The sequence below is a fragment of the Peromyscus leucopus genome, chromosome 7, assembly GCF_004664715.2.
Source record: "Peromyscus leucopus breed LL Stock chromosome 7, UCI_PerLeu_2.1, whole genome shotgun sequence".
Classification (NCBI taxonomy): domain Eukaryota; kingdom Metazoa; phylum Chordata; class Mammalia; order Rodentia; family Cricetidae; genus Peromyscus; species Peromyscus leucopus.
The window spans coordinates 16,362,808-16,382,614 of NC_051069.1; the positions used below are offsets into that span (position 1 = coordinate 16,362,808).

At 55.1% G+C, this 19,807-nt stretch overlaps 1 protein-coding gene and 1 long non-coding RNA gene across 2 annotated transcripts in view; both read left to right on the forward strand.

The window, feature by feature from the left end:
• Nucleotides 1–13,259, forward strand: part of LOC119088318 — a 148,366-nt gene extending 135,107 nt beyond the window's left edge. The window contains exon 5 of the long non-coding RNA XR_005091949.1: nt 13,130–13,259. This is a non-coding gene — a long non-coding RNA (uncharacterized LOC119088318). The remainder of the gene's footprint in view (nt 1–13,129) is intronic.
• Nucleotides 13,260–13,278: 19 nt separating this feature from the next.
• Nucleotides 13,279–19,807, forward strand: part of Lingo1 (leucine rich repeat and Ig domain containing 1) — a 35,136-nt gene continuing 28,607 nt past the window's right edge. The window contains exon 1 of the mRNA XM_028865043.2: nt 13,279–13,362. The gene's annotated coding sequence lies outside the window, so the exon portion shown is untranslated. The remainder of the gene's footprint in view (nt 13,363–19,807) is intronic.

Here is a 19,807-nt window from a genome sequence, read left to right on the forward strand (position 1 = left end):
ATCGCCACTGGGCTCTGCCACCCTCTCTTCCAACAGACACTTGTGGCCCTTTACCAGAGCTCACCCGGAGCTTCCACCATCCTGCCCATTCCCGGAACTTTTACCCCCCACCCGTTCTTCCGTGACTGTTCGGCCTAAAGAGCAGCTTCCACATTTCTGGGCAAGTCCTGGCTGCTCCGCCTAAGGCCCCTGTAGTCCCCAGAAGACTCCATCAAGGGTCTCTTGGATGGTTGGAGGTGACAGAGCATCCACTCGGACTGTCCTTAGCAGGGAAGATGGCCTCCCTTCCCTTGAGCCGGCTTCACTCAGGCTTGTACAACCCTTCCTCAGAAAGGCAAGCATGGCTCCCCTGTGGGGCATGGATGTTCCCAGTCTGCAGCCTCCTGGTCCATCTGCTTCAGGTTTCTGCTCTTCTTCCAACCCAGAGAGTCCTTGGGTCAGCAACCTCTCGTGGTACTGTTTGCCTCCATACACTGCTACCCACATGACTAGACAGATCCTCCAGTTCCGGGAGCAGAGAAAGCCAAGCCAACCGCTACCGACAGACTGAGTCACTCTCGGCAGCCCACCTTTGCCTCCTCCTTGCCCCTGGCTGTGGCCTATCCAGGGCGTGACACCTGGACCGGCGTTAAAACAAAACAGCAGTGCAAGTCTGTATGCGTATGTGTGGGGGGGGGCAGGGGGCAGGTATGTATGTGCATGTGTGTAGAGACACATGTGTCTACATGCATGTAGAGTCCAGAGGATAGCATTGGGTATTGTTTATCAGGTACTCTGTGTGTGTGTGTGTGTGTGTGTGTGTGTGTGTGTGCATTTGGGGAGGGGCAATCTCTCACTGGACTGGAGCTCTCAAGTAGACTAGTCTGGCCAGCCATTGAGCCCTGGGATCTGCCTGTCTCTGCCTCCCTAGCACATGGGATTCCAAGTGAGAGCCACCATGCCTGGGCTTGTTTTAACGCATTCTGTTGGCCCGACTCAGACCTTGTGCTCACAGGGAAAGCCTTTCACTGCCTGAGCCATCTCCAGCCCCAGCTGCATTTTGAGTGCTTCATACGTGCCAGGCTACGTTAGAAGAATTTTATAAGCGTGTGATCCTCCACTCACCATTTCTGTTTTACAGATAGGGGAAACTGAGGTGCAAATAAATCATACTAGCTGCTGGTGATTGCAGAGCTAAGCTGTGGCAGCAGGAAGCAGACTGTGTGGGTCCCAAGATCTCCCATGAGCCTCTGCTTGCCTCTGCCCCAAATCACTTCATCTAGGAACATCTCTTTGTGCATGAGGAGCTCCAGGGTGGGCAGTTGCACCCCAGCCCCCAGTCTGGAGGCATTCCTGAATCAGGTACTCAGTCCTTAGCCACCAGGGTGGTAACAACAGCACTCCATGTATTGCGGTGTGTCCACAGCCCCGGGGAGCTACACTCCGAGAACAAGGCCTCGATCGTACCTCAGATTCCCCAGGTTTGAGGTGTATGCTGAACAGGGACTGGTATGTGACAGCAAGGACCTGGAGTTGAGGTCTCAGTGCAGAGCTGGGACTTGGCCAAGATGCCCTTTGTCCACATCTTCCATTCACTTAATCAACGCTCGCCGGGTACTGGGTACTAAGGTCTATGGCCATGCCTTCAGGGAGCCCATAGCCTACTGGGGACAGAAGCTTGGGCAGGCCTGACCAGGGCAGGGGAACTGTCTCAGGCTATGCTAGTGATCGGTGGGGATGGATGCATTGGAGGAAGAAGGCTGCCCAGAAATGGAAACATTTGAACTCCACTTATGGAAAAGCAGCTGTGTTCAGACTGTTGGGGAGGGGGCAAACAAACCCAGGGAGAGGGAACAGTCTATGCGAGGACTCTGAGCCAGGGAGAGCGGGCCCAGAACACACCGTAAGTAAGCCAGAAGTGGCCAGCTTTGCTTTGCATCTTCTCTACGTGGGCAGGCAGGTCAGCACTCATGGGTGGGCAGTTCCCCAGCCTGGGAACAAAGCCAGCCATTGAGGGCATGAATGAGGCCAAGCTGGGGCTGCTTTGGGCTTAGGAGCCGGATGCTGTGAGCTAGAGCTGGCCTGGAGGACTGCTGGGGTGGTGGCTGCCTCCACAGCTGTGAAAGTCCTTCAGCGCACAGCATCTGCTGTGACAGGCAGAATGGGAGACTCAGGCCAGGAAGGCTGGAGTCCCACCTAGGCAGTAAGCAGCAGCAGGTGCCTCCACCCTTCTGTGGCATGTGGAAGTTCTTGGCTGGGGGCGGGGCTCCAGCTCCTAGGGTTCCGCATGGAGCTGGGGTATATGCCATGCAGAGACTGGTCGTGGATAGGCCTGAGAGAGAAGTGTTGATGTGGGGTCACAGTGGGACACTGGCCTGGCACTAAGCCTGGAGAGGTGGTGAGGAGCTTCCTTCTGAACTTGGGTCTCCCAGCAGTTTCTAAGGCTTTGGCTTAGACACCCAGTGACCAGTCTTGAAAATCTTTCCCTCTCACCCCTGGGGCCCAGGATGGCCACTAGAGCAGCAAGCAAGCCCTGCCCATGCTCACGGGCTCCAGGCAAGTGCACCTATGGGTCCAGTGCATGCAAGTTCATTCACCTGCATAAGCAGGTAGGGTTCAGTAGGGGTTCTGGGAGCAGGAGTCCATGGCTATGTGGGGACGCAAGAGCCCAGGCATGGCCAGCAGCCCTAAAGGGTTACCTCCTTCTCTCCTACCGTAGTCAGAGGCTAGAGGGACTCCTGCTCCTAGGCCTGCCTCTCCCTGCTGCCTCACAAGGCCCTCCCAAGTCCTGGAGACAGGCCCTGTTAACTTGCTGGGGACCTCTTGGTAGCTGGCACTTTGGAAAGACATGGGCCTTGAGGGGACAGCTTAGGCCTTGCCCAGCCATCTCTGAGAACCTGTCAGTGAATATACCACCCTTGCATGCCCTCTCGATGGCACCCAGAGCAGCTGTACAAGAACCTACGAGGTACTCCTAGTAGGAGACATCTGGAAAGCCAGGGGGGCTCATGGTGGGCCACAAACCCCTGACCAGCCAAGGTCTCGACTTCTCCTCTCAGCTGGGCCTGGAGTCCCAGCTCCTGGTGGCAGGGCTAGCTGGAGGATCCAAGGTCTCTCACCTTCTTGTCAAGAGCGTATTTCAGCCATTAGTGACGGCAGGCAGCCGGGGATTTGGGAGGATTTCTCCTTCATTTCCCAGGGCTTTCCGAAGCCTCCTCCCTCCCTGCTCCAACTGCTGGGCACACACACACACACACACACACTACACACCGGGTTGGGGAGTAGGTGGGGATAGATCTGGTCCATTCTTCCAGAAAGGGCTCCTCAGCCTCCCCCATCCTCCCAACAGATGCTCAGCGCTGCACATCCTGAGTGCTGCAGTCTGAGGCCAAGGCTGACCTAGTCCTGCTGGCCCTGTGGTGGCACCCCCTGCCCAGCTCTTTCCTGGGCCTCCCTGTCCAACAGCCTTACCTGGGCCCTGGGACTAGTGGGTCGCTCTCGACACTCTGCATATGGTACAGAGGGTAACAGACACTCCTGCACCCCTCAGGCCCCTCCCACTTCAGCCTCTGGGGTCTGAGGGGCCAGGGTGTGTGGCCTGTCTCCAGTGAGCCTAGGTCTCTGGACCCAGAGCCATGTAACGAGGATGACCCTGTGTCTGTGGTAAGTGGAGTCTGGCTAAGATGCCGTGGGGGAGGGTCCACCGTAAGAGGAGGTAGAGGAGACGCAGAAGAAGCTGCTGCTGTTTCCGAAGGGAGCTTGGAGTGGGGATTTGGCTCAGCTAGAAGACGCGGCGTGCTAGGAGAAGGTGGTGGGCTTTGGCCAGCCCAGCCTGCTTAGCTGGGAGACAGCATCCATCCAGGGGAGTTCTCAGCTGGAAGCTTCTCCACCCCGACCCCTGCAGCACCAACGTTCTACCTCACTCACCCTGGCACAGTCCTGGGAACCCAGCCAGTCTCTTGTTCTTTCTGCCAGGGCCTGATCATGGGTGTCACCGGTGTCTGCCGAATGACGACAGAATGGTGCATTTGGTTAAAGCTGGATATAAGGGTGTGTGTGTGTGTGTGTGTGTGTGTGTGTGTGTGTGTGTGTGTGTTCCAGATGCCACAAGGGGAAGCCTTAGCCCAGGATTTGATGTTTATGGAGGTGAGACAGATCCTCAAATGTCTTTTGGGTTTTGAGGTGACCTCCGAGCCCCAGAAACCCTATCAGCCCTCTTCAGAAGCTAGCCATTGCCTTCTGAGTATGGTGACATCATGGCTGCCTGCCTAAAGGGCCTTGGGTTGTCTATACGCAGAGGCCTATGTGGCACTTGCCCTCTCCCAGCAGAGGATGTGTGTATGTCTGACATGTGTGTGCACTTGTGTGATCATGAGGACACATGTATTCACCCAAGAGTGGGTTTATCAGCTTCAAAACTGTCTCACCATCTGGAGCCAGAGAATGCAGGCTTTGCTGGAGGCATTAGTTACAGACCACACAGAGGCAAGCAGGCCCCTCATTCATCACCACTTAGAAGTAGACACCCTGGGCTCAGATTCCTGCCCTCTTGTCCCCGAGGCCCCCAGCCAGCTCCACCCCTCTTGCCTGATGACCCACATAGGAAATCCCCTCTCTCGCTCACTGCAGACCAACCAACCAGTCAAGTTGTACTTTGTGCTCAGAGGCCTCCTGGGACAGGAGCTGGATTGGAAATGGCAGGGGCAGCTGAGAAGGGGGAAGGAGTTGCCGTGTCATGCTGTCCCCTTACAAATGTGACCTTACTCATCATAAGCACTGTGAGCCTTGGGAGCCTTCAGGCTAGGGACATATGAACATCTCCCTGATCACTAGGGCAAGGAGCTGGAAAGGTGTGAATGTGTCTGCCATCCAGTCCCATTTTGCCCACCTCAGGCCCTGCAGGATCCTGACAGCAGGCATGTGGGTGTGCCAGTGTCAAAATCAGGAAGTGCCCAGGAAGGGGGAGGCAGAACAGGCATGTCTGCCATGAAAGGACCTCATGACCCTCCCATTGTGCAGCCATAGGCCAAACAAGGAACCTAGGGCCTGTAAGGCAGAAGACTGGCCTGTGCCTTGCATGTTGTGCTGAAGGCATGGCTGTCCTGGAGGGGAGACCAGCCATGGAACTAGATAGTGACCATACTGGATCATATTTGGAGCCTTGGATAGCATGGTAGGCACTATTATCCCCATTTCATGGACAGAACCTGAGACCCAAAGGGTAGCTTGCCCTGGAGTGGGTGTGGATCTTCCAGAGTGGGTAGGGATCATCTATAGTTGTATTCCCTCCCTAGTGAGGCTCTACATGCTGCTTTGGGCTAGGAAAAGCCAATGTTGCCCTACCAGATCCTGGGCTTCCCACATTCCTGTTAGTTTCCAAGCTAAGAACTACTGCAAGTCTGACCACAAAGCCGCATGCTTTAATTGCATCCCAACTCTGTCATGAAACCTGTCAACCAGAGGCTCACTGGATTCTCCTCTGTGACTATGTTCTCAGTGCTTGTCATCTTGGGGGTTAGACCAACCCCGGCATCCTGGTGTGCCCCTGAAAACTGCAGGGGTGGAAGGAGCTGACCCTATCCAGCCTTCCATCCAGAACTGTTTGGAAACCTACTCAGCTCCCTTCCACCCTGCATCTCCAGTCTCACCACACCCCTGTCCATCTCACTTCCTGTATTCCAGTTGCTTCCTCAGCACCTTGGGGAGCAGGCAGTGAGTTTGGGTCTCAACTGCCCCCAGAGCCCCTCCCTAGTCCCTCTGCCTGTCCTGGGTGCCCTGGTGCATAGGAGATGTCTTCCCTACATTTGTGCATGCCAGCTCCCAAACCCTGCCAAACCCTGGAGAGCTGGGGGCACACCCTAGTCCCTGAAGGCCACTCACTCCCCCTTCTCCACCTCGGCTAGAGATGTCTCCCTCCTGAGACTGGATAAACAGAGGCCCATACCTTGCTTATTTTGCCTCCCACACTACAGACTCCAAAATGGTTCTTAGCCCCAAACTGGCTGGCCTCAGGTTAAGGCGAGCTGGAAAACAAGGTGTCTTTTTAAACTAATTCATACTAAGTAGTATATGACCGCTAGCAGTTTTTCCGTCTGCGGCACTCGTATGTGAACGAGGAGTCTCGGCGCCGTTGTATCATTGACTACTAATACTGAGTTTTCACTGTGTCAAGCACTGCTCTAACACTGTGCATATATTAAATCATTTAATTAATCCATTAACTCAGATGGATTTCTAATGAGTAGGAAGGAGAATGTTGAGGTGGGGGGAGGAGGAGGGAGGCGAGGCTTTCCTCCCTCCATTCCCACTGACACCGAGGAGAAAGTCCCTTCCAGCCACACTTCCTGAGCACTTCCAGCCACGGCAGGTGTCCGTGTGTGGTCCCTGGGGGGCAAGGGAGATGCTGCTGCTGCTTGGGGCTCATAGTCCTCCATGGGAGGTGGGGTTCAGGTGGAACTTCATCCCAGGATTTCAAAGTGCCTTGGGGTGTTCGGGTGTTCAGGTCATGACAGAGGCCCTCTGAGGAATCAGAGGCACCTCCTCCTTGGTCCTGGGACCATGGGACTCTGTTCTGTTGAACATCCTCCAGGGCTTGTCTCTAGGCCTCCAGTGACCCCTGTGGAGCTGACACAGGAATCCCACGTTGCAATGGGGGACTGAGGCTCCAGGAGATGAGACCAAGCCCGTTCTTGCTCCTCAGAAAGGAGCTTGCTTCTGAATACCGCCGGGGGTGGGGGTGGGGTGGGGAGGGAGTTGCTGACTCTCCAGGACCTCCCCACCCTTGGACGGGGTGCCAGGCCCCTTCTGCCCTCCACTAAGTTGTCTCCACCTCCCAGCACTTCCCTGGAGGAGGCTGGGCCTCTGCTGCTAGGCTGCCCACAGCCTCCCCCAGCCTCCAGCTTTCAAGGTCAGGTTGCCTGGATATACAGTAACCGATCCAAGAGACTTCCGTTAGAAATCTCCCAGCCATGGGCAGCTTTGCCCATTTCTCCAGCACGGTACACCACAGCCTACCCCATCCAGCTTACCCACTGCTCTGCCGCAGGACCCTAGAGCTTCAGGACTCAGATGGGGGTGACGCCGTTCTGAACTGACCCCAACATGTCAACTGCTGTTTGCTGTGAGGCAGTCTCCTTGTCCTTTCTGAAGCCCTGTGTCCACGCTAGGACTGTGTCTGGCCAGATGCCTTTGAGATCAGTGTGGCAATGGGAAAAGGACAGGGTGACCGAGCTGATGAGGGTCCCTGAGGAACCCTGCTCGGGAGTCCTCAGGGTGACAAAGTTCCATGTGGGGCCCACTGCATCTGCTTGTCTCAGCAAGTTCAAGGATGTTTCTCAGAAGAGGTGGCATTTAGGCATTTGAACCAGGCTCTTAAGAAGGAGCCTCTTTAGCCAGGCGGTGGTGGCACACGTGTTTAATCCCAGCACTCAGGAGGCAGAGGCAGGTGGATCTCTGTGAGTTGGAGGCCAGCCTGGTCTACAGAGCGAGTTCCAGGACAGGCTCCAAAGCCACACAGAGAAACCCCGTCTCGAAAACAAACACACAGAACAAAAAAGGAGCCTCTTTGGCATGGGGCCTGGCCAGGCTGGACTCCAGAACGAGGATGAAGAAAGGTACTGCAGAGAAACATGACTGGTCTGAGGCGTGAAGCCTCTCTTGCATATCTGACCACAACACGCCCATATCCTGTCCTCTAGCAGTGCTTGGGATGCTCAACAGTCCCCTCAGGAACCCGCCAGGCCTGGCAGGGTCTAATCCCCGCCCTACCCCACCGTCAAGCCTCCAGCCTTGAGGAGTTTCTTTTTGTCCTCTGCATGGCTGTTCTCTAAGCTGCTTCTGTGCCCATAGTCACGTCTGATCCCGGGACCACTGACAGCCTTCTCCAGCCCAAGCTCGAGTAGCTGCCGAAGTGACCCTCATCCCTGCCTGCCCACAACTCCGGGGTGCTGAACTTCGTGCTGAAGCTGACTCACAGTGGAGTGAGGCCCAGCTGAGTGTCTCTCCAGACCCAGTTGCCCGTCCAGCCGTCTTCTCCCTCGGAGGTCTGCCTATCTACATGCTGACTGCTGAGTCGTGCCTCTCTGGCCCGGCTCGGCCAGGGAGCGTGCCTGTGTTTCTGGCCAACACTAAAATCCCATTTGCCTGCTGGGTCTGAGGTGAAGAGCAAATGTGTGCTCAGACGGTGTTTGTTGGGTGAACCGACTCTTTGAGACTCGGCTTGCCACCTGTACACTGAGGGAGCGCTCCCCAAGCTCTGGTCCCCCAGCTGAAGCAGGTGACAGGGAGGCTACACCCAACTCAGAGTGGAGAGGAGGGCATGTGCTGGATGCCGCAGCGAGCCCAGCTGAGACACGGGCAGTTGGGCAGGGCGAGGCCTTCCCCTCTCGGCCTCCCGACATGGCCGGGGCCACTGTGAGCCGGGGCTGAGGCGTCCAGAATGGGGTGCCATTGCTAAGGCTCCCTTCCCTTCCACCCCCAGGAAGCAGATGGGCCAAGCTTGGGCGGGCGGCAGATACAGGCCTGGCATTTGTGTATGTGTGTGGTTTTTTAAAAAATCTGACACATTTTTGTCACGTCTTGGTTCATCAGCACAGTAAAGGAGGCGGGAGTGTGAAGAATGTTTTAACTCGCAACTTTGTAAGAGTTCCAGGTTCTCCGGGGCTCCTCCCCCTCCCTCCAAGCCCATCTGTTCCACAGTCCTTGCTCCCTGCCCCCACCTACCCATCCAGCCCTCTTTCAGTCGAGAGGAGACATAATTGGAGGCAGCGGCTTGGGACTCTGAAAATGGCCTAGGAGGGGAGACAAGGGCTTATGCTTCTCGGCCCTACAGGACCCAGACTTGCTATTTGACCTTGTGTAGTTTCTACACTCTATGACCCGTTCATGTGTTCCTGTGGGGTCTGGCCCACTGCCTTTGGGGTTCTCTGGCTCTGACATGTACAGAAATGTCTGCTAGGAGAGTTAGAAACAAGAAAGATGTAAGTAGAACTCACAGAGAAAACGGGGTGCACAGCCTCCAGAGAGAATGGGTACAAGAGGAGCAGAAAGATCAACCCGCACTCCTCATCCTCAACCTGGCCACACCCACCCAGGGAAGAAGATGGCCCAGGGCTGAAGTCGGAGGAGGCCCCTTTGGGGTCAGGTGAGGAGGAGACGGGAATCACCAGGGACTTGCTTCTTCTCTTCAGCTTCTTGGTACCACAGAGCCCCAGCAAAGGATGCAGGGTGGGTGCCAAGCCCGAGAAAACTGCTCCTCAGCCACCAGCCCTGCAGTCCCCAACCCTGGCACTAGTTTCCACTACATTAGTTACGGAGATGCCAGCTGGCCTGGAAAAGCAGGGCTGTCTATAAGGCAGGCTGGCAGGCACTGCCCCGGTGGGCACGGGAGGTTCGCGGCTAGGGAGGGGCGGTGCCCTAGGGCATCTCAGTAAGGCTGGGGCTGCTTCTTCATTCCATGGCTCGGAGGTCAGGCCTCTGGGCACCTTCACCATTGCTTGGTGGGGTGGGGCAGGTGATTATGGTACCATTGCCCGGGACAAGAAAAATAGCCCCTGGTTCCACTTCTGATCCCCACGCACTTCCGGGAACTCCCAAACTCAGGGTTTACATCAGAGAGTAGAGACGGAGGGAACAAGAGACGGGTGAGGCCCACCTTGGGAAGCACCGCTCATTGCTGGCCACAGAGAGCCCTACTTGGTGCTGAGACGGCTCCTGAGTACCAGCCCACGTTCTGGTCCCCTGCACAGGCTGCCAAAGAGCAGCTGAGGGATCCAACATGGCCCGCATGGCAGCCCCAGCCAGACCCCGGGCCGGCTGAGTCAATGCGCCCTGCTCGGATCTCACCAGATGGGCGCTGGGCGGCTGCAGGGGGGTGGAGCTGGAGTTGCCATGAGAACCCGCACATTGGCATTTCCTCTTTTGGGAGGCTGAACCATGTTCCGCAGGCAGTGTAGGCTTCTGAATCCCATTTCTCTGTGTTTTTAGGAAGGGAAAAAGGGCAGGGGAAGGGGGTGGAAGAAGCCGAGGAGGGAGGGTGGCGGAGTCAGACTGACTGTTCTGAGGGAGCCGCTGGCTGTCTGGGCTGTTGAGGATGGATCAGGGGCCACTCTGATCTAAGGGCTAAGGGCTCAGCCCAGGGCCAAAGCAGGACCTCAGATCCCTTCTGATCACTAGTTCTGGCCTTGAGGAAATGGTTTCCCTAAGTCACATGACCGTGCCTTGCCTCCTGCCTGATGTCTCTGATTCCCTGAACCCTTTCTGAGGGTTGTTCTCTCCCATTTCTGTGCCTGGCTGCTGAGCGCTGTTGAAAATGACAGAGAGAGCATTTAAAAGTAGAATATGCAGGCCGTACTGTTAAAACCTTAGTCCCTGCAATGGACCGATAGCACCAACCTGGGGGCTTCCCATGCCCCTGGGGAGAGAGCCAAGCAGATCCCATTCTGTGGTGCTGCTTCGGTATGTAGCTCAGGACATGACTCCAGCAACAGGTGGATTAGCGGGAGGGCCCCAGTCCTGGGGGGACTGTCCACCTGAGCAGGGTGTGGTATGGGACTTGGTGTGACCAAGCCCTGGGGAGGAACTGCCTGGGCAGGAAGAAGAGTAGGTGGCCAACAAGTAGGAAATTTGGGACATAGAACCAGATATGACCCTATCCCACTTCCCCAGGCATGAGGCAGGTCAGACCACACTGCTGCCCGGTCTCCAGGGGCCAGGGAGGAGCCCATGAGATAAAAGTGTTGCCCAGGCGCTCCGAAGGAGGGACATCTGGCATTTTCCCCATGAAGCTGTGGGGTAGGAAGGTGGGGCAGTGGGCCTGCCTCCAGCAACAACAGAGTGTGGAGTCCTACTGTGTGCCAAAAATCTCAGTTTCTGAAATAACCAGAGGGTAGGGCAGCGGTATTTGACTCGTAAGAGGACTGCGGCTCAGAAAAGGCTTGCAGTTCACCAAGGTCACTCTCCTAGGGAGCAGCACTGTTAGTGTGTCCAGCCTCTGACCTCTGACCTTCAGGCCTCACCATCATTTGTGCCCGGCAGACCACTATGAAGGCTGCGGGGCACAGTGCTCAGCAAGGAGTAGAAGATGAGATGTGGACAGTGAGTTCAGACCCTGTCCCCACTGCCTAGGGACACTGTCTGACCACATCTGACCAGCCTAGGGTAGCCACCAGAGTCTCGCTTGGAAAGGACATGGTCCTGGTATCACGTGGATTGGGGTTGAGCCCTGTCTTCCCCGATTACCCATTCTGGCTCCCACGGCACGCTGTTGAACTTTCCTCAGCCTCCACGTCTTCATCTGGAGAAGGGGGTGGGGGGGCACAGTGGCACTGTGCCAGTCAGACTAGATGACTAAACTCCTAGGACTTCAAACAACAGAAGCTCTCCTTTCTCAGCCTGTTCCATGGACTAGCTGGTTCTCATTGTCACTCAAGACCCCAGGCTGATGGCTCTCCACCATTTTAACGCCGATATCCACAGTTGCCATGACAGCAGGAAGAAGCGTGACCAGTTTCTCTTTTGACTCCTGTAACTTCCACTGAAGTTTCATTGGTCAAAGCATGTCATGAGCCACGTGTAACTCCAAAGGGGACAAGGAACTACAATTCTTAACCACATGCTTAAAGAAAAAGAATCACCTAGAGAATTGGTAAACATCTCTTCACGATGGCCTCAGGCACCTGCCACACAGGGATGCTGTGAGCACTGAGTGAACTGAAGGAAACACACAGAATGTACCTAATGAGTGTGAGCTCCTCTCCCCCGGGCCTCCAACTCCAGGGGGACCCACCTCCCTCCTTTCCCTTTTCTGGCCATGTCCCTCCGATAAATCATCAGCATTGACAATCCCTACTTCAGAGATGAAGACCTTTAGCTTTGTAATGGAGACAGATGGCAGCTTCCCCAGGGTATAGCATGGTGGCAGCTGGGGCAGGAAGAACAGACAGGTGCCTCACTCTGCCGAGTCCCTTTTCCAGCTCAGAACCTCTTTTAACAAATGAAAAAGCAGCAGATCCTGGTGATACCTTAACTCTATTAAGGACTTCATAAGACCCAGATCAAATTACATCTCCTGCAATCGAACAGTAAATTCGATTCTATTCAACAAATGTTCCATTCAACACCACGAGGGCCTAGGGGGTCTGGGTAGCCCACTTGGCTGGGGACCTGCCTCTCGATTCACAGGAAGATGCCACCCTCCCTGACATAGGTCTGCCCTGGAGTTTAAGATCAGTGAGTAAGTAAGACCTGGTGTGTAGGGAACAGTGAAAGGGATAATGGCTTAGGGCTTTGGACCACTCAAGCCCAAGTGGACCAGAACAGACACCTGGGTTTCAAGACACCTGGAATCCAGAGCCACCTCGACTCTAGACCTGAGTCCACAGCCACAGGGCCGTGGCCTTGGGCAACTTCTCTTTGGGCTTCAGTCTTCTATCAGGAAGTGCTCAGTCCCCATCACCACCTCTGACCTTAGGCTTCTGAGGACACCTCTCCTCCAACTCAGGACACCACAGAGGGCGTGAGGGCCTTTCCCGTTTTCCCTGCCTTTGCCTTTCCCCACTGGCCAGGCCCTGTGTGCTGTGGCCCTGCTCTGACCCACAGGAACTCAGCCACGGAAGGACCGAAGACGGAGCATCTGTGGTAGATGAGTGGCAGATGTCACCCAGAGGGGATATTGGCATGGGGGAAATGATTTACTTGTGCTACACACACACACACACACACACACACACACACACACACACGCACACGCACACGCACACTCACGCACACTCGACGTGCCTTCCACAGCTACAGCCACAGGCAAGAGATGGTGGGTTTGTTTAAGAAGGGAGAACAGCCGTCAGCCGCCATCTCACAGTGCACTTCCGGAAGCCCGGAGTGACTTCTGAGTCTCCAGGGAGTCTGGAATGAGACCCCTTCTACCTGTGAATCCCCCTCAGCAGCAGGAGCAGTACCAACTCTTTCTGGCCCTTTTCCTGGATGAAGCACTTTGTGTCTGCCTTCTTATTCGATCCCCACAGTGGCCCTGGGAGGGATGCTTCTGTCTCACCGTGTTCTTAATTCAGAGAAGGCAAAAGATTCGCCCGCAGTCAGTCATAACGACTACCCTCATGCTGGCTGACTCCCCGGTCTATTTGTGCCTGCCTTTCAGGTGTCACGTGAGCCTCCCTCTGGGATCTGGCATGAAGGAGAAATGGATTCTGGATTTTCCACTCTGGCTTTCCCTGACTTCTCCAGAATTTAAGAAGCACCCCGAGGCCTCTCTTGCTCAACCTCAGCCCAGAATCCCTGAGGATCAATCCAGAGACCCAAAGACTTCTAGACCTGCACACACCAAGCCCCTTTGCCCGGACACAGACTGGACAGAGCTGACCAGTTCATCAGGTAAAGAGGCCAGCGTGGCGCTGACCAGACCGGTACCACCATCTTTTGTTTGGGGGGATTCTGCTGATCGAGCACACTGAAGCTCTCATGTGCTTGCTCTCCATGTGAAGCTGTGTGCACGGTGTGATTTCCAGACTCATGTGTGAGGGGTAGCACGTGCATCAGGCCCTTGCTTGTTAGTGCCAATCATGACTGAAAGAAACCTTTTCAGTCAAGATGGTCCCAGTACCAACCACAACTTCACACACATTTGAGGTTTGGTTATTTGACCTTCAGAAGGAACCAGGGCTGTGTTTTCTAGATCTTGCTTGTCCATAGTTCTGGGTATGGCCCAGGTCATGCAACACTCAGATTCCCTGAGCTTCCCAGAAACGCTATCACCTGCCATTTTTAGATCAGTTGGGTTTCATTAGCTTGTTTAGCTCTTTCAATACCAGGCTGCAAATTAGTGGAGAGAAGGTGTTAACTGCCTCGTAGGTTCCCATGCAGCTTTCTGAACACTGTTCATTCAGTCTCTGTCACTCATTCTCTTACTGAGAACATATTGATTGACTGTCCCGCCCTGGGATGCAGGGGTGCCAGAGGCAGAACTTGCAGTTACATTTCCATAAACAGAGAGCTCCTTCTGCCTCCAGTTTGTTCCCTAGACATGACTTCCGTGAGGCTAGGGAGATAGCTCTATGGATGAGGTTCTTGCCATGCAAGCCCGAGAGTGGGTCCACATCCTCAGAACGCACAAGAAGGCTTTAATCCCTGCAGATTCCCTGCATCCCCAGAGCAAGCTGGCTAGCTAAACACGGGCAAGCTCTGGATTCAACTAAAAGACTCTGCCTCAATAAATAAGGTGGAGAGCAGTCAAGGAAGACCCCTGATATCAGCCTCAGGCCTCCATATGTACACAGACATCCATGCAGTTACACACTCAGAGGGAAAAATGCTTCCGTGCATGAGTGTGCATGCATGGATGGATCTACCATAGCTGCTTTTCCAGTGTGGCTGATCCTGACCTGTGAAGCCCACCATTGAGACTAAAGTACTCTAGATCCAGCCCAGGAAACACCAGCTCAGCCGAAGCTCGGGAGTGGCTGAGGGCAGCTACCAGAACCAAGCTTGTACACACCAGCCTACCCATCACCTCCCTTACCCCCATCCTTACCCCATCCTCTGTGTTGCCCACACATGACCCGTCTCCCCTCTGTGGCAACCCTTCAGACTGCCTTGACTGTGCCCCCATCCCGAGACTACCACATCTTTGACCTGACCTCTCCACGACACAGCTCCTGTCTGTCCCTTCCTCACCCTTCAAGCGACTTCCAGAACAGGGGGAGACTGGGATTCAGGACAAGGGTCCTGCCTGGCTGGATTGGACCCAGATCTGGCCTCTGAACTCCGACGGGCTGACTCACTGTTCAACCCAGACAAAACCTGCAGGGTCCAGGTTGCCCCCTGCTGGATGCCCAGAGTTGCCATGGCGACCCTCTGCCTGTCTTCCCAGCATGGAGACAATCAAAAAATAACAGCAAGGACTCTTATATTCTGTGACCCACCTGGGAGCCATTTAAGCCTCTTTATTCCTTTTGACACATATTCATTTTTTTTTTTTTTTGGCTCTTAAGATTATCTTGAAAACCCCCCTCACTTTTAGGCTTCCAAAAGCCTTAAGTCTTACACACACACACACACACACACACGCACACGCACACGCACACGCACACACACACGCACACGCACACGCACACGCACGCGCACGCGCACACGCACACACACACGCACACGCACACGCACGCGCACGCGCACACGCACACACACACACACGCACACGCACACGCACACGCACGCGCACACGCACACACATACACGCACACACACAGGTGCACATGCTGTGTACTTGTTTACACACCACACTGGAAAACAGTGAATTGGCCCCCTGGTGCTTCAACAGCCGAGCTCCAGGGAAGGCTTGGCCCCTTCTCTTCATCTGCACACCACTTTACAGTTTGCAAACACCTCTGCCCCCTCATATCATGCAGATGCATCCGGGTCCCTTCATCTCTATGGTTGCCTATGAGAAGGCAAGGTCACCTGGAACTAAACCTTCCAGACCCTCCTGTTCTCCATCACTTCCTGCTGTGAGCCGTGTGTGACAGGGTGTGAGTGGGGAGTGAGTTCCTTTCTTTTGCCCTCCTGTTCTCCGCTTTGCCCACCATGAAGTGTTGGGAGCTGCTGCATCCAGGGGACCCCACAAAGCCCTTACCATCCTCCTGGTTGCCTTGGTTTCTGACCTCTCCATTGGAGCCTTCCCACCCATTGCTCTGGCACCAGCTGGCCGAGCACTTGGGAACTACCTGTCCCCGGCTTCCTCTGTACCCACCCCACGCCATGTCCTTCGGTTCTTCCTTGGCTGTGCCCTGGTTTTTGTTCCCCCCCAAGCCTGACTTCCAGACATGTCTTTATCTGGCTCCTCTGTCATACCAAAGAACGGCGCTGATGTTGAGTGCAGGCATCACCACACAGCCTGTCTGTTTTAGATGCGTGAGCGATTTCATAGGCCACATGTCGACCCAAAGCTTCCCACTGTGTGGTTAAAACACACACTGGGCAGCCAAGGAGGGCTCTGAGTCTACACAAAATGGAGATTTCTGTCCTTGTAATTCCCATGTCGGCTCCAAGTGAAGGGAATTCCTCCTCTTGAAGGCATTTCCCTGGTGTGTGTGTGTGTGTGTGTGTGTGTGTGTGTGTGTGTGTGTGTGTGTGGTTTTGTTTTCTTCCAGTGTAGAGGATCGAACTCAGGGTCTTGCCCATGCTAGGCACGTTCTCTCTTATTGAACCACACTCTCACCGTGCCCCCCCCCCAACTTTGAATTTTAATTGCACAGATCAAGGTCTACCACAGGTTTGGTGAGGCAGCTCAATCAGTACAGTGCTTGTGAGGACCTGAGTTCAATCCCCAGAACCCACATTTAAAAAAAAAAAATCTAGCATGGAAGTACATATTCATATTCCCCAAGTAAGAGAGGCAGAGACAGGTGGATTCCTGGGGCTCACCGGCCAGCCGTCATTGTCCATTCGGTGACCAATGAGAAACCTTGTCTCAAAATACAAGGTAGACAACACCTGAGGAACAACGCCTAAGGCTGACCTCTGACCTCCACATGCACATGGGTGCCGAGCTGAGAGCCTGCAGCCTTGTGAGGGTCCAGAAACTGTGCAGGATTCTAGGGACATTAGTAGTGACAACAGGTTTAAGTCCTAGGCCTGGTCTCTGTTGTCCTTCTCTTCAGCTCCTCTGTTTAGCAGGGGAAGCAGGGCCCTGCCCTAGATCTCCAATCCTGCAGAATTAGATGAGGAGGGTGACCCTTGGGAAAGGGCACAGGCAGGCCAACATGGTCCCTGTGACTCAACCCCACATTACTTGTTCCCTGAGACTCAGTGTACCCTGGTTCCTCTTTTCACAGTAAGGTCACTGAGACCCAGAGAAGGTGGCCAGAGGCCAAGATAGGCTTGGCCTTCTCTGCACCCCCCCCCCCCACTGCCTCTGGCCACAGGAGTCAGGCCAGGCACACTACAGCAGTCAACCAGTGTGGTAATGCAGCCTAACCCCAGTGTAAGAGTATGGAAAACTGTGAGGTCGTGGGGTCAAGTCTCACTTAGGGAGGGAGGGACATCTTTCAGGATAGCCATGTGCACATTTGAGCCTTAAAGTGTCGCCAACTATGTGTCTGACTCAGAACCATCACATGCTCCCACCAGCCACTGTGCTGACACACAGCACACCCTCCTTAAACGCTCGCCTCTGTGTGGATGTAAACTCAGTGGCTACTGTAGCTAGGGGATCTTGGGGCTCAGCTTCCTCATCTGTAAAATGGGAACGACGCTGCTCTGAAGGCCCCAATTCCAAGCCCCTCCCCGTCTACCACCGTTCCTTCCCCAGAACGGAGCCCTAGGAGAAGGTGTTGAGGAAATAGATACCTCCCTGTCTGTCTGTCAATCCATCTGCAATGGTGGCATCAGTTTTCATAGAGGAGGGGAATCTGCAATGTAGTCAGAAAAAAATATTTCCTCTGTGACTCCAGCAGCCCAGCTGTTCTCTTTCAGGAAAAGTGCTGAGGGCGAAAAACACAGGAACCATGATGGAGATACAGGGAAGTGGGGTGGGGGAGGGCGGACCGAAGTGAAGGGCATGGGGTGGGGCCGCGTGGAGCACAGGGTTTTTGCCAGGGCCTTTCCTGGGCCGCCTGGAACAGCATCCAGCGAGACTGCCATTTGCCTAACAGCGGCGGGGATCCAGCGGCCCCAGTGTGCCTGTCCTGTGGAACCTGGGTTCAGAGGCAGCCTCGATGGGAAAAGACACGTGTCCCTTGTCAGTACTTGTGAGTCGTCCGGCCCCCCTGTGGCATCTCGGCATGGAGTTAGAAAGGTGCCCCGTGTTGGGGGAGGAGGTCCTGTGGAGAGTATGCACGCTCACTCAGCCTCTAGACCCACTCAGGACCATCGTGGCCCCTCCACGGGCCTTCTTCAGACACGGCTCTTCCATCGTTCCCACTTCGTACTTGCTCTTCTCGGCTTCTTTGGCTGCCCATGCCCCTGCCTTCAGGCTGAGTCCCTCCCCTCCACAGGCTCCTCCAGGAAGGCCCTCGCCTCTCTCCTCCTTGTAGCTCTGGCCACTCTTTGCCTCCTGTCAGACCCTCCTGTGAGCAGGCTTACCTCTGCTCTGGCCCGTGCTTCCACAGAAGGACCAGTGTGCTCTCAGCTCTTGCTCTTGGTACCAACTGGCCAGGACTACCATAGACAAGCCCCGGATGGAGAGCTTGGGGGTTGGTGTTCTCAGCTGGCCATCCCTACCCTGCGCACCTCTGGATCCCCACTAGTGTGGCCGCTCGGGAGGTGGCCTCCCAGCTCCATGCCGGTAACACAGGTAGTTAGCCCACATGGGTGCTGGGTCCCTGCCTTCTCCAGGAGATAAGTACCCGTCTTGATCGTCATTCACTCCTCTGTGACTTTGAGTGACTGTCCTGCCTCCCCTGTCCTCTGCTTCCTCACTGTGTGGTAGGGATGCCAGCACATCTTCCTAGGGCTGTGGAAAGTATGAAGTGAGTTACTGCCCTAGCAATGACTGGGTGCTAGCACCTGAGGGCATAGACTAAAGGCCTGGCAGTGCCCCCAAGGTCACAGAGCCTGTCTGCCCTCTGGCCCTGTGTAGAAGAGCATACCTTTCCCTAGCCGTCTGCTGACCCTACCAAACCACGAAATGCTAGCCTTTCCCTGTGGACAGAGCAGCCTTGAGAACTCAGTGGAGGGGGTTTCTCTATGGCTATGGCGACCTTCATCAGGGAGATGCCTGGGTTTTCTAGGTGTAGCATATACTCCCAGGACAGTGGGATGGTGGCCTCTGAGCTGACTCTCCCTGGAAGCAGTTCTACCCAGTTGTGTCCACCCCCACTGCCCACAGAGGTGTGACCCATATTTGTGGTATAAAGAAGAGAGAGGAACTTAAGCCTCCAGCTTCGTTCTAAGCCACATCTAGGTCCCTCAACCCCTTTTTCCCTCCCTCCCCCTGCTCCCCCCCCCATTAGCTCTCTTGGTTACCATGACAGCAGAATACTGGGAAGCAGGACTCCTTGGAGGGACAGAAACAGTGAGACCATGCGTGTGTGTTAGTCTTCTCTAGGTGCAAATATGCGCCCAGGTGGGTGTCCCCTTGCGTGCCACTGTGGGGTAGGGCTGGGGGCTGTGTGTTTGGTTGAGGTCTTCTCCGGGTCACCTCCTGGCTCCCCCATGTTTCACAGACACACAACTAGAGCACAAGCAGGGATGCTCAGAGCCACGGTTCCTCACGACTTTATTGATAGGGCTGCAAGGTGACAGAGTCTGCAGTTGGTTGCCTGTCCCCTTGCTCCCCCAACAAGCTCATACAGATGTCCCCTCGGTCACCATGCCGTGGAAGGCAGGCAGGATAGGTGGATGGGGAAACTAACTAGGTCTTCCTGTGTACTTGCTCATTCAAGCTGTGCTGGGGCCTCCTGGGCCCTCAGACAGTGGGGTGCTGAGGGGGCGTTTGGTATGTTATACCCCTAAGCTTCCTTAGCTCCCCACCCCAGTGAGAATGGTCAATGCCCACCACAAGAGGAGCTCAGCAGCAGGGCCCCTGCTCACTTGTCCATCCCCAGAGCTAGCCACTGGCTTGCAGGAAGCCTTCGAGCCCCTCTAAAGAGATCCGGAGCCAGTTCTCCAGGACTGGTGAGACATATGAGGGACAGGGGGAGGAAGGCACCCGGGAGGCTCTTCAGAGGCAGCAATCATACACTTGTCTGGGACCAGCAGGCCTGGAGCTGGGTGGGAAGACCCAGGGAGCCCAGATAAGTTTGTCTGCCTGCTATACTTCAGACATGAGCTGATATTTATCTCCAACTGTGAGGCACACACAGACACCCACCCCTACCTCCAA